This window comes from Eufriesea mexicana, unplaced genomic scaffold (genome assembly GCF_001483705.2).
Source record: "Eufriesea mexicana isolate 0111107269 unplaced genomic scaffold, ASM148370v2 scaffold6553, whole genome shotgun sequence".
In the NCBI taxonomy this organism is placed as follows: domain Eukaryota; kingdom Metazoa; phylum Arthropoda; class Insecta; order Hymenoptera; family Apidae; genus Eufriesea; species Eufriesea mexicana.
Genome location: NW_016914425.1, coordinates 1882 through 16226, shown reverse-complemented (window position 1 = coordinate 16226; position 14345 = coordinate 1882). Strand labels below are relative to the sequence as shown.

The following is a 14345-nucleotide window of genomic DNA, read 5'->3' as shown; positions in this document are numbered from 1 at the left end:
CACACCTTTCAAGAAAATAATTTCGAAAAATATTAACCCTTTGCAGAAGGGTAGAAAATCAAAGATTCTCTACTAAAAAAACTGACGATACTTTTTTGAGCAGTAAATAAAGAATTGTATAATAATAGAATTGTAGAATTATTTGACTTCGATACCTCGCACACTGTTACATTACATTAAATTTGATATATTAATTAATATCGATTTTCCAAATTTTATGAAATAGTGACTGAAGCTCACCTCTCGAGTGCAAAGGGTTAATACGAATTTAATTATTTAACTTACAGTATCAAATAGAGATATTAACACTAAGCATGCTGCGGTCTAAATGACCATTTACGAACTACAGTACTAGTAACTTTCATTTATATTACTATTACATGTAACTTTATGTGAGTCAAGTATATGTGTGTTTTTCAGTAACGGAAGTAAAGAAAGACAAATGATGGAACAAATAATAGACGCGAAGACGGGTTTATTCTTATGTATATCTGTTCTGAGTATCATTAGTAACGTATTAACAATATAGTATACATACAACAACATTAACAATACAAAAAAATTTATCATACATAAATAAACTATTAATTTTTGTTTCATTCTTTCCTTATTTTTATGTTAAGTTATATTGCAAATTTTATTGATTCTAATAAATAATTGATGCTTGAAAATAACGTTCTTTTATTATTTAACCTGCTGCAAAAGAATTACAATAATAACTTGTTAATTGCGCCTTGAAAAGTTAATCAACAGGGCTCGCACTAGCGAAAAGTATTCCGTCCACAGCGATCGTAAGTGTTAAGCACGCACAGTCCCTCTGAAGGGTCCCGCACTATAAGGGTTAATAAGATCCATTTTTCAATATCTCCTATTATTTTATCCCTCAAAGATTCTCTATCTCCTCATGCATCGGTCATCTGACCGACCATGACAGGATTAGTGTGGAATTGCGAATTAAAAGCAAATTTCAAATCTTTTCCTAGAAGATGATAAACGTAGATACATTTATATTTCTCGTCATCACTGTCAAAAAATATGTTTCACACCCACCCCTGAATATTTTCGCAAATTGAATAAGATCGGGAGACCGGTCGAAGTGACGCATGCCACGCAACTCGAGACTCGATATAATGGGCGACGGTCCGGCACAACAGTGATATTCCATGTCTGGTGATATTTCATTTCTATCGTCTCTAAACGTGAAATTCCGTCGACGCCGGCGGCAGCGTCGTTTAACCACGCGCCTCGGCGAAATATCGACCTCATTATCGGGACGTATCACCGGCAATGAAACGTAAGTCGCCAAACGCGCAGCGGATCCCGATGAAAAGACAGCCCACGGTAGACTGGGTGTTCATTACGGCCGGGCCGCTATAGGAATCCATTAATGCGTGAGACGTTGCTGGCGATGAAACCGAGCATAATGCGGCGGCACCTCGTATCTGCGAACGGCCACGAGCTATGGTAGGAGGCGGGAGGAACGAGGGTTCGGTGGAACGTGCCTCGTTAAGGGAAACACAGGACACAGGGTGTAAGGGTGGCCCGAGGCAGGGGGTGTTCGTCGTCGTTAAACCGTAGCAGGAATATCGCCGTTCAATTTCGCTCCTCGCGCTTGAAAAAAAAGAGAGAAAAGGAAACGCTACCCACCGCTTGCCGTATCGGCCGACCGGAGTTCTTTTTGATCTCGCTAAAGAATTCATTAAGTTTTGCGGCCGCGGTTAGGTATTAATACGCGGGGGGTGGAAAATGCGCCGCGCGTTTTATGCTCACCCGAGCACGAGCCTGGCTGCTGGAGAGGCAGGTGGATCTCTTTTCTCCGCCTACTCTCCCTTTGTCTGCGCCACTCTCCTTTGTCCTCCACTTCCACGATTGTCTATCGATGACTCTTTGATATTTCCAGATTTCTCACTTCTCACGCGCACGCGATGTTCCAATTTTTACGCCCCCTCATTCCTGCCTCGCCTTCCTCGCTGTCCTCTTTTCGCAGCCGTCTCCGATGCTCACGAGTATGGGCATGTACGTAACTGTAGTGACCTTTTGGTTACTTAGCTTTACGGAACTCGATATGAAGGTAGAGTACGAAGTGACCTGCTTGGAAATTAGTTCTAAGTCGATTTGTGAGATCTATATGGGTTACTGTAATTTTGGAAACAGGGAATTGAGAATTTGCAAGACCAATTACACGGAATGTCTAAGTCTTAAAACTTGACTTTGCAACGGATGCCTGATTTATAGATCTTGGGAACAGGATTTCTTACTCTCTTTATTTGTTAATAATTGTAAGAATTATGTGAAAGAAAATAAAACTAGAACTAACTTAGAACTAAAGGAATATATATTTTATATAAACTGATGTGGCGACGAGGCCTGGCAAGGAATTGAACTGTCGCGTTCCTATCACCGATAAAAGGGAGGAAGATTAAAACAAATACCGGTGTAGATTCCCGCCAGACTGATCCGGCCCAGGCTACACACTCATCGGCATCGCAATTCAACAATAATAACATAGAGTTTCAAAATGCATGAATGACTGAGAATAAATGTAACCCTACAATATGGACATATTCAATCTATTAACAAACAAGGAGAGTGCAAGTCCTTCGAGTAACCGATTTAGATGAAACTTTAAAGGTTTGTAGAAATCATTATGTAGTTTAAGAAAATATACCATTATAGCGGCAACTACTTAACAGTTTTTGAAATATTTACGATTAAAGTTCTATTACTTCTCTAATTATGCATTTATTTTCAGCAATTTCCAAGTAAAGTTGTGGCCTAGAAACCATAGTTCAAAATTTTTATGCCGAAAGACCGTAGTTCGATTCCCGTCTCCATAGTTTGGTAGTTTTTCAATCTATTTTTATATTTTGTGTTAATTTTTCATCTGTGAAAACATTGTAAATAAAATTTCTTAATAAAAAAATTTATTTTTTACTCTTTCTCATGCAAGTATATATTTATTACAAAATAATAAGAATTTTATGCAAGAAAAATACTTTTCTACACTAATCTTATTTACTACAGAAAATACAAAACCTACCTCATGTAAGTATTAATTATTAAATTAAACATTGTATAAGAATGTTGCCTATAATTGCACCTTTGCTGTGCAGCTACAAATGTCCAAAAATTAATTACAGAGACTTGGAAGGTTATTAATTTTCTACTACCGAATAAATACAAATTTTACCGCCTGCAATCAGCGCCATCTATGATTTAGGATCAAAAATCAAGAAAGTAATAGGAATATAGAATAGGCAAGGAGGTCGTCGAAGAGCTAGTCACGTGGTAGCCAAGGACAGAGAGGGGATAGAAAAGGATAGAATGGCTCCGGCAGTGAAAAATTATTAATTACTCAATTTCCGTAAACAATTTGTGAACTTTTATAATTTCAATGCAAAGCTGGAACTTCAAGCAACATTCCTATATAAGTTTCGTAAAGAATTTAGCTATGAATTCTTAGTTATTAACTATTGTTTGATGACATCCATTATTTTGCAACGACGTCCATCACGACCTTCCGTGAAAATATTTAATACTAAACGAAAATAGAAGCAAAATGTGATCAAAAGTTATATGAGAAAATTCGCAAGAACATTGTTTTCATAATCAGTGCATAAAGCTTCATAAATTAATTGCGTAAACGATAGTAATTAATGAAAAACCAATGGCGCCTTCAATTCATGACGCCAACAATTCAAACACTGCGTAGAAAAATCATTAATAATTAATTAAATAGGGACAAATTTAAATCGGCAAATATATTGGAAAGTTCTTCGTGGATCCACCTTTACGATGCACCTATAAAAGTATATAAAGTAATCACAGATATTGAGTAATTAGTGAATTTTCCACTGCGGAATTGGTTTATTAGGAAGTATCAGGAGCACATAACCAGAGTTAGTAACCTATACAAAGAAAATCAGTGACATCTAGGATATTGAACTCGAAGCTCGGATTAGGTGGAATGGACAGATTGTGCTTGAAGATCGCCTGGTTTCGTGGTGAATGAAATAAATAAAACAATAAAAAGGCGTAAATAACTAACACACATCCTTTGCCTTCTTTTTATTCACTTAAGAACTCCATAATATTTTACACATTCTTTAATAAATTCAGCTCAACCATTGGTTCTCATTACCCAATCAGCATTCATTTCCTTACCTGGCAGACGACAAATACGCAAAAGTACGCTTTTACAACACAAGTATAAAAGTTCATAAATTGATCACAGAAATTAAGTGATTTGTTAATTTTTGTCTAAGTGAGCAGGAGAGTGCACAGGAAATGAGAAGACATTGCAAACAAATGCCAGAAGCATTATTGTATCCATGCAGATGTGCCTGCATCACGCAAAAAAATGTAAGTATTTGAAATAACATAACCTTTAGTTGTAATTAAATAGTGTAAGTTATGAGCCATTGTTTTTCCACCTTTCATTAGTGATAGCACAGCTTGATTATGAAAAGACAATATTCTGTTAAAATAATCTGGCACGTGCAACAGTAGAAAAATATTGGACTCGTGGAATACCACCAGCATGGAGCAATGAGATGCCAAGAATTATATTTTATAGCAAGAAAAAATTGAAGCAGCAATACAAATATGTTATGATATGTCTATTGGATTCTAGGTTGTCTAACGATATAACAAACAAGATTGAAATCTTTGATGGTCAAATAAACATTCAAAAAATGGAGATGGCATAGGCACACAAAAAGGAATGAAATTAATTTAGTGGTTCCAATGAAAGCAGTGAGAAGAGGAAATATATATTATATCGAATAAAGAAACAAGAAAGGGGTAGCATATGTATCCACAAAGAAGGATGTGAGACATCGACATGCGAATATAAGTATCATTCAAGAGATGGAGAGTGAGCACTTGGTAATAGTTATAAAAGTTGAAGATAAATTGAATATAGAGTGTATTTGTTGCATTAAGGCACAAATGTTTAGAAACATATGTTGGAACTTGGAAACTATAAAAGCAGGAGGAATAATGGGGCTGTGGTACATGGAATTGATTGAGCCAGTAAAGCTAACGTTAAAAGGAGGTAAAAGGTACGTCTTACCTGCTGATGATTATTTGAGAAAAGAACCATGTGATTGATTGATTTCTAAATGACTAAAAATTGAATATGAAATATTATTGACGAAGGATTTTTTTTATTATAGGAGACTTACAAACATGAGTTATATTTATATACAAGTGCCACCCACTACAGGTAAAGTAAGTATTAGTTAATAATATTTCAATGGATTGTATATCTGTGTTTAAAAATTTAACCGATATACAATATTTACTTTCTAAATTTCTATATTAAGATATCAAATAATTTCTAATTTGAATTACAATAATAAATAATAAATTTTAATAAATTTGATTTTATAAGTATTTTACATTAATGAAACTAATATATTTCTTATAATTAGGTTATAATGAAGACAACTGTTGGTGATATTGAGTTAGAATTATGGGCAAAAGAAACTCCAAAGGCATGTAGAAATTTTATACAATTATGTATCGATGGTTATTGGGATGACACTATATTTCATAACACAATGTGGAATCCCACAGGTACAGGAGAATGTGGTAAAATATGTGGAAAACCATTTAAAGTGATATTATATTTAAAAATAAAATGAATTCCTTTTTTATTCAAAAATATTTATTGGATGTATGTGTTTTAGGACGATTTTCATACAAGATTACGTTCCTGTAGTCGAGGTTTAATTGCTATGGATAATGCAGGAGAAGATGGCAATGGTTCCCAATTCTTCTTTACTCTTGGTTCTACATTAGATTTGCAGAATAAACATACAATCTTTGGTCAGGTTACTGAAGAAACTATGTATAATATGCTTAAACTTAAAGAAGCACTTGCAGATGAGGTAAATATAATGTTTGCAAGAATATATATCATGAATTGTTATAAATATAATATAATCCTATTTTTAGTAGAATGATAGACCACTTCATCCTCCAAAAATGAGAAAAACTGAAATATTGAATAATCCATTTTCTGATATTATACCAAGAATAATAGTGAAGAAAAGTGAAGGAGTAAAGGACAGTTCATAAACTAAAACAGCAGCAGTAAAGTAAAAATCATATATGTTTGCAGAAATTAGCCCTGACAGTATTGTTCTTTGCAATGAAAAATTTTGTTATAGAGATTTCAATCTTCTATCATTTGGTGAAGAAGCAGATGAGGACGAAGAAGAATCTACGATATTAAATAAAAAGTTTAGTGGTAAGGGCAAATCAGCTCATGATCATTTAACTGATCCAAAATTAAGCTCACAACCAGTGTTTGAATCGCTTGGACGAGCAAATAAAAAAAGGAAGGAAGACCATAGTGGCGATTAGGAAAGTGACGACGAAGTAAAAACTCTAAAAGAATCAGAAGTTCTAAGGAAAGAAAGTTAGCTTATTGTATACATTATAACTATGTTATAGAAAGTAAGAATTTTTATTGACTGTCTTATATTTATATCTTCAGAGCAATGAAGGAAAGGATAAAAAGTAAATTGAGAGTTACAGAAAAAGAGCCGAGGAATTATGTCGTTAATAATTAACGTGTACATGTGAAACTTTCAAAGTGAATAAAATATACCTAAGCATATAGCCATCGTAGTCATCACTCGCCTTCATGTACATCTGCAATTAATTCCTTAACTTTCATAATTATATCTTAAAGGCACAGCCTTAACGAGCATTCTAATGCAATTCTGGATATGAATTCCTTGCTATTTAATTCATTATTGGTGATTATTGCATAGGGTGTATGAACCATTGCCGAAGATACTAGTGGTTTGTCTTTCCATTAGCGTAATGGAATAATTAATAATTCTAGTTCACGAATTTATTATAGACATTCGGTATTTTTCGTAACAGAAATATATTTATAATTGCTTTATTGATATTATTAAATATAAGAGACATCGTTTGATATTCTGGATCGATGCTTTATCACATAGCTATTTCAAAGATGCAACATTTTCCCGCTACAAGAATATCTAGCGTATCCGGCTGCAGCAAACTTCCAGTTAGCGGCAAGCGGGCATACCGGTAACAAATGGTGGAATATTCCCAAGCGACAAAGTGAAACATTAAATCTCAAAACTTTTCGTGAAGTAGTGATATCTCTGATTGACTTTCAATTACTTTACGAAGTTCAAGATTACTAATTGTAAACATTTCTTTGGTGGTAATACATGTCACGTGAAAGAAAGTGATGTTACATAGTGTAAATTATATAACGACACATGTGGGAAATGAAGTAGTGTGAGTGCGGATCGTGTAATACTAACACATAGTCCCCAATCGTCGACTGTAGAAGATTCTAGATCTTGATTGTCCAGTAATATATTTGAATATTTTTACTCTGAATAGGCAGCTTGTTAACGGTTTTTCCAACTTTTCGTCAAACTGGACGTTAAATTGCGAAGTAGCTACATATTGTTGCTTATACATTCTAAACTTCGATTATCGATTAAGATATTTCATTACTCCTGCATACAACAGATTGTTCTCCAACCAGTAGGGCATTAGTTTACGATTGAAGGTGCATATATGAAACAAAGTGAGGGAAAAGCAAGTGTCCGTGAAATCGTTCTACACAGTTTACATTTCTTGCCTATATTTCTGAAATTAGGCTTTTCGGTTAGACTTTTTTCGCTATAACAGCGTAGAGTGAATTCTTCCTTAACGGGATTGGATATTTTTTTTCGGTTTCGAGGGTCCAGTTTCGAAGAATAGTGAGGAAGGTGCCTGTGGCTGTGCTACGTAATAGACGCTCTTGCGTCCTATTTCCGAAATTAGGCTTTTTGTTTTGATTTGTTCTATACATCTACGTAGAGGTTATTCTTCCTTAACGGGATTGATTATTTTTTTTCGGTTTCGAGCGTGCGTTTTCGAAAAATAGTGCCGAAAGTGCATGTGGCTGTCAGATTGTGCTGCGTAATAAACTTTTTTGGCTTCTGTTTTCGAAATTAGGCTTTTGGATTACGTTTGTTCGGTATAACATCTTAGAGTACGTTCAAGACAATATTCTGTTGAAATAAACGGTTATGTGCAACATTAGAAAAATACTGGAATCATATTATATCACCAACTTAGTGTCATTAAGTGCCAAAAATTATATTTTATAGCGACAAAAAATTGTTTCAGCAATACAAATATGTATTGTATTCTAGGTCAGCTAATGACATAACCTACAAGATAGAAATCTTTGTTGGTCAAATGAAGATTCAGGAAATGAATATGGCTTACGCAGACCAAAAGAAATGAAATTACTATAGGTGATGGCCTCTTATAACTACTAAATATAGAGAATACAGTGAAATTGAAAGGTATGTTGTATGCCTGATCTAAATAAATATTCATATTAGTGGCGAAGGTAAATGATCATTGCAAATGTATTAAATTTCAGAATGATGGGGCTGAGGTATATAAGAAAGAGAGAGTGGTTTGAATGAGAACATTGAGAAGAAGATACAGATATTATGTCGAATCAAGGAACAGGAAAGGGGCAGCATATGTATCAACAGAGAAGTATGTGTGGCATGGATATGCAAATATAAGGATCAGTGAAGAGATGGAGAATGAGCACTTGACAATGGGTATAAAAGTTAAAAATAAATTGAATATAGAGTGTAAATGTTGCATTAAGGCAAAAATGTGTTGAAATATCTATAGGAACTTGGAAGCTATAGAAGCAGGAGGAATAATGGGGCTGTGGTACAAGGAATTGATTGAGCCAATAAAGCTAACGTTAAAAGGAGGTAAAAGGTAAGTCTTACCTGCTGATGATTATTCAAAAAAAGAACCAATTGGTTTACTGATTTATAAATGACTAAGGTTTTAATATGGAATATTATTGATGAAGGATTTTTTTTTATTATAGGAGACTTACAAACAAGAGTAATATTTATATGTCAGAGCCAGCCAGTAAGGGTAAGGTAATAAGTATCATTTAATAATATTTCTATAGATTGTATATCTGTTTTTAAAAATTTAATACATATACAATACTTACTTTCTAAATTTCTATAACAATATATCAAATAATTTCTAATTTGAATTACAATAATAAGTAATAAATTTTAATAAATTTGATTTTAAGAGTCTGTTACATTAATAAAACTAATATATTTGTTATAACTAGGTTGTAATGAAAACAACTGTCGGTGATCTTGAGTTAGCATTATGGGTAAAAGAAACTCTAAATGCATGTAGAAATTTCATACAATCATGTATGGAAGGTTATTAGGATGGCACTATTTCATAGCATTATCAAAGGATTCACAACAGAAAGTGGAGATCCCGCAAGTATAGGAGAAGCTGGTAAAATATATGGAGAACCATTTAAAGTGACACTATATTTAAAATTAAAATTAATTCCTTTTTTATTCAAAAATATTTATTGGATATATGTGTTTTATGACGATTTTCGTACAGGATTCCTGTAGTCCAGGTTTAATTGCTATGGCTAATGCTGGAGAAGATGGCAATGGTTCCCAGTTCTTCTTTACTCTTGGTTCTACATTAGATTTGCAGAATAAATATACCATCTTTGGTAAGGTTACTGGAGAAACTATATATAACATGCTTAAACGTAAAGAAGCACTTGCGGATGAGGTAAATACAATGTGTATAAGAAAATATATCAAGAATTAATATGAATATAATTTAATCCTATTTTTAGTAGAATGATAGACCACTTCATCCTCCAAAAATGAGAAAAACTGAAATATTGAATAATCCATTTTCGGATATTATACCAAGAATAATAGTACAGGAAAGTGAAGAAGTAAAGGACAGTTTAGAAACTAAAACAGCAGGAGTAAAGTAAAAATCATATACGTTTGCAGAATTTAGCCCTGATAGTATTATTCTTTGCAATGAAACATTTTGTTACAGGGATTTCAATCTTTTATCATTTGATGAAGAAGCAAAGGAAGATGAAGAAGAATCTGTGATATTAAATAAAAAGTTTAGTGGTGAGGATAAATCAGCTCATGATCATTTAAGTGGTTCAAAATTAAGCTCACAACCAGCTGTTGAACCACCTGGATTTGCAAATAAAAAAAGAAAGGAAGACCATAGTAGCGATTAGGAAATTGAGGACGAAGTAAAAACTTAAGAAGAATTAGAAGTTATGAAGAAAGAGAGTTAGTTTATTGTTTACATTATAAGCATGCTACAGAAAGTAGGAATTTTTATTAACTGTCTTATGTTTATATTTTCAGAGCAATGATGACAAGGATAAGAAATAAATCGAGAGATACAAAAAAGAAACCAAAGAAAGTAGAAAGTTATAAAATAGATTATGTTGAAGATGATAAAGATGTAAAGGAAAATAAACAGGGAATAAAGAACTTATGAGGTTTAGCACGAGAGAAAGCCGAGGAAATGCACAATAAAGAATAGATGCAAGATAATACAATATTTAGACTTAATAGGATAACTTACATATTTGAATAGAATCATTTGCAGTAGTGTGTATACGTCTATAAATATTGTTAAAAATATATATGGTCATTATAATGATAATTATTACGTGATATGTATTACGAATCATCTTTTTCTCGCAACGGTCTGTGATACGGACGTCTACTCAGATTCTAATGTCAATAAGTCATTGCTTAGTATTCTATATAATTCTTAACAATTAATGTTTATATGTGAAGCTTTCAAATTTAATAAAAAGGTCTTTAGCATATAACCATTGCAGTTTCACTTTCTTTTTACCAAGATCAAAATCACGCATCTTCATATGTGAATTCATGTTCGTCGGGCTATTAAGAGAGTAAAGAGAAAGAAAAAGAATTTGTTCTACTTATTTATGTCCTTTTATCATTTTGTTTCTCCCGCCCAACGCGTCACGTGGTTTATGATTGTATAATTCCGATCAGCGCCATCTATTATTTGGCTCCAAATGCTCTAAAAGTGATAGGAATATAGGATAGGCAAGGAGGTCGATTAAGACTTGGTCACGTGATAGAAAATGACGGAGAGGGGATAGAAAAGGATAGAATGGCTCCAGCAGTGAGAAATTATTAATTACTCAATTTCTGTAAACAATTTGTGAACTTTTATAATTTCCTTGCAAGGCTGGAACTTTAGGCTACATTCTTAAATAATTTTCGTAAAGAATTTAATTCTAAATTGTTAGTTAGTAATTTTTGTTTGATGGCGTCTATGATTTCGTAACGACGACCATCACGATCTTCCGTGAAAATATTTAATACCAAACGAAACTAGAAGCAAAATGTGATCAAAAGTTATATGAGAAGATTCGCAAAAACATTGTCTTTCTAACGAGTGCATAAAGTTTCACAAATTAATTGCGTAAAGGATAGTAATTAATTAAAAACCAATGGCGGTTTCGACAACAATTCAAACACTGCGCAGAATAATTATTAATAAAAATTAATTAGGGAGAATTTTATATCGAAAGATATATTGGAATGTTCTTGAAGGATCTGTCTTTACGCTGCAATTACAAAAGTTCATAAATTAATCACAGATTTCGAGTAATTAGTGAATTTTCCTCTGCCGATTAGATTTATTAAAGCACCTATGATTTTAGAGTCGAAGCTCGTGTTCCGCAAAAAGAACATAGATGGCTCTGATGTCAGTTTACTAACTCTGGTTATGTCCTTCAGATATATTTTAATATATTTTAATAAATCAAATCATAATGTTCTCTACATTCTTTAATAAATTCAGCCAAAACAGCGGTTTTAATAAGACAATCATCATTAATTTCTTTATCTGACAGACGACGAATATGCAAAGGTACGCCTTCACAACGCGTGAAATAAAATAAAAATTATACAACATAAACATAAAATTTCATAAATTAATCATAGAAATTGAGTGATTTGTTAATTTTTTTCCAAGTGAACAGGAGAATGCATAGGAAATGAGAAAAAATTGCAACCAAACACCGGAAGCATTGTTGTGCCCATGCAGTTGTGCCTGCATCACGAAAATCATGTATTTGTATTAACATAACCTTCAGATGTGATTGAATAGTGTAAGTTATGAACCATTGTTCTTCCACCTTTCAATAGTTATAGCACAGCTTGGTTGTGAAAAGACTATATTCTGTTGAAATAAACAGGCACATGCAACAGAAATAGAAAAATATTGGACTCATGGGATATCATTAGCGTAGATGCCAAGAATTACACTTTATAGCGAGAAAAGATTGAGGCAGCAATACAAACATGTAAAGTATGATACGTCTATTGAATTCTAGGTCGGCTAACCACATGACATGCAAGATAGAAATCTTTGATGGTCAAATAAAGGTTCAGAAAATGGAGATGGTTCAGGCAGACACAGGGGAATACAATTAATTTAGATGGCCTCTTACAACAGCTAGATATAGAGAATACAGTGAGATTGAAAGGTATGTTGTATGCCTGATCTAAATAAATATTCATATTAGTGGCCAAGGTAAATGATCATCGCCAATGTGTTAAATTTCAGAATGATGGAGCTGAGGTATCTAAGAAAGAGAGAGTGGTTCGAATGAGAGCAGTGAGAAGAAGATACAGATATTATGTCGAATCAAGGAACAGGAAAGGGGCAGCATATATATCAACAGAGAAGGATGTGTGGCATGGATATGCAAATATAAGGATCAGTGAAGAGATGGAGAATGAACGCTTGGTAATAGTTATAAAAATTAAAAATAAATTGAATATAGAGTGTAAATGTTGCATTAAGGCAAAAATGTGTTGAAATATCTATAGGAACTTGGAAACTATAAAAGTAGCAAGAATAATGGTACTGTGGCATATCATGGACTTTATTAAACCAATGTCAAAAGGGAGTAAAAGGTACGTCTTACCTGCTGATGATTATTCGAGAAAAGAATCATTTGGTTGACTGATCTTCAAATAACTAAAGCCTTAATATAAAATATTATTGACAAAGGATTTGTTCTATTACAGGAGACTTATACACATGAGTAATATTTATATACAAGGGCCACCCACTATGGCTAAAGTAAGTATTAGTTAATAATATTTCAATGGATTGTATATCTGTTTTTAAAAATTTACCCGATATACAATATTTACTTTCTAAATTTCTATATTAAGATATCAAATAATTTCTAATTTGAATTACAATAATAAATAATAAATTTTAATGAATTTGATTTTAAAAGTCTGTCACATTAATAAAACTAATATATTTGTTATAACTAGGTTGTAATGAAAACAACTGTCGGTGATGTTGAGTTAGCATTATGGATAAAAGAAGCTCTAAAGGCATGTAGAAATTTCATACAATCATGTATGGAAGGTTATTGGGATGACACTATTTCATAGTATTATCAATGGATTCACAACACAAAGTGGAGATCCCGCAAGTATAGGAGAAGCTGGTAAAATATATGGAGAACCATTGAAAGTGAGACTATATTTAAAAATAAAATGAATTCCTCGTTTATTCAAAAATAATTATTGTATATATGTGTTTTAGGACAAATTTCATACAAGGTTGCACTTTTGTCGACAAGATTTAATTGTTATGGCTAATGCTGGAAAAGATGACAAAGGTTTCCAATTCTTCTTTGCTCTTAGTTCTACACCAGATTTGCATAATAAACGTGCAATTTTTGGTAAAGTTACTGGAGAAACTCTGTATAACATGCTGAAACTCGACGAAGCACTTGTAGATGAGGTAAATATAATGTTTGCAAGAATATATATCATGAATTGATATAAATATAATATAATCCTATATTTTGTAGAATCATAGACCACTTCATCCTCCAAAAATGAGAAAAACTGAAATATTGAATAATCCATTTTCTGATATTATACCAAAAATAATAGTACAGGAAAGTGAAGAAGTAAAGGACAGTTTAGAAACTAAAACAGCAGGAGTAAAGTAAAAATCATATACGTTTGCAGAATTTAGCCCTGATAGTATTATTCTTTGCAATGAAACATTTTGTTACAGGGATTTCAATCTTTTATCATTTGATGAAGAAGCAAAGGAAGATGAAGAAGAATCTGTGATATTAAATAAAAAGTTTAGTGGTGAGGATAAATCAGCTCATGATCATTTAAGTGGTTCAAAATTAAGCTCACAACCAGCTGTTGAACGACCTGGATTTGCAAATAAAAAAGAAAGGAAGACCGCAGTAGTGATTAGGAAAGTGTCGACGAAGTAAAAGCTCAAGGAGAATTAAAAGTTATAAAAAAAGAGGAGGAGTTAGTTTATTGTTTATATTATAACTATGTTATAGAAAGTAGGATCTTTTATTTAATGCCTTATATTTATATAATTTGTGATATCCATTCGATGAGTCT

The 14345-nt window shown here is 32.8% G+C and overlaps 1 pseudogene; it reads left to right on the top strand.

The window, feature by feature from the left end:
* Positions 1–5190: 5190 nt before the first annotated feature.
* Positions 5191–10392, top strand: LOC108552420 (peptidyl-prolyl cis-trans isomerase CWC27 homolog; annotated as a pseudogene).
* The last annotated feature ends 3953 nt before the right edge of the window (positions 10393–14345 follow it).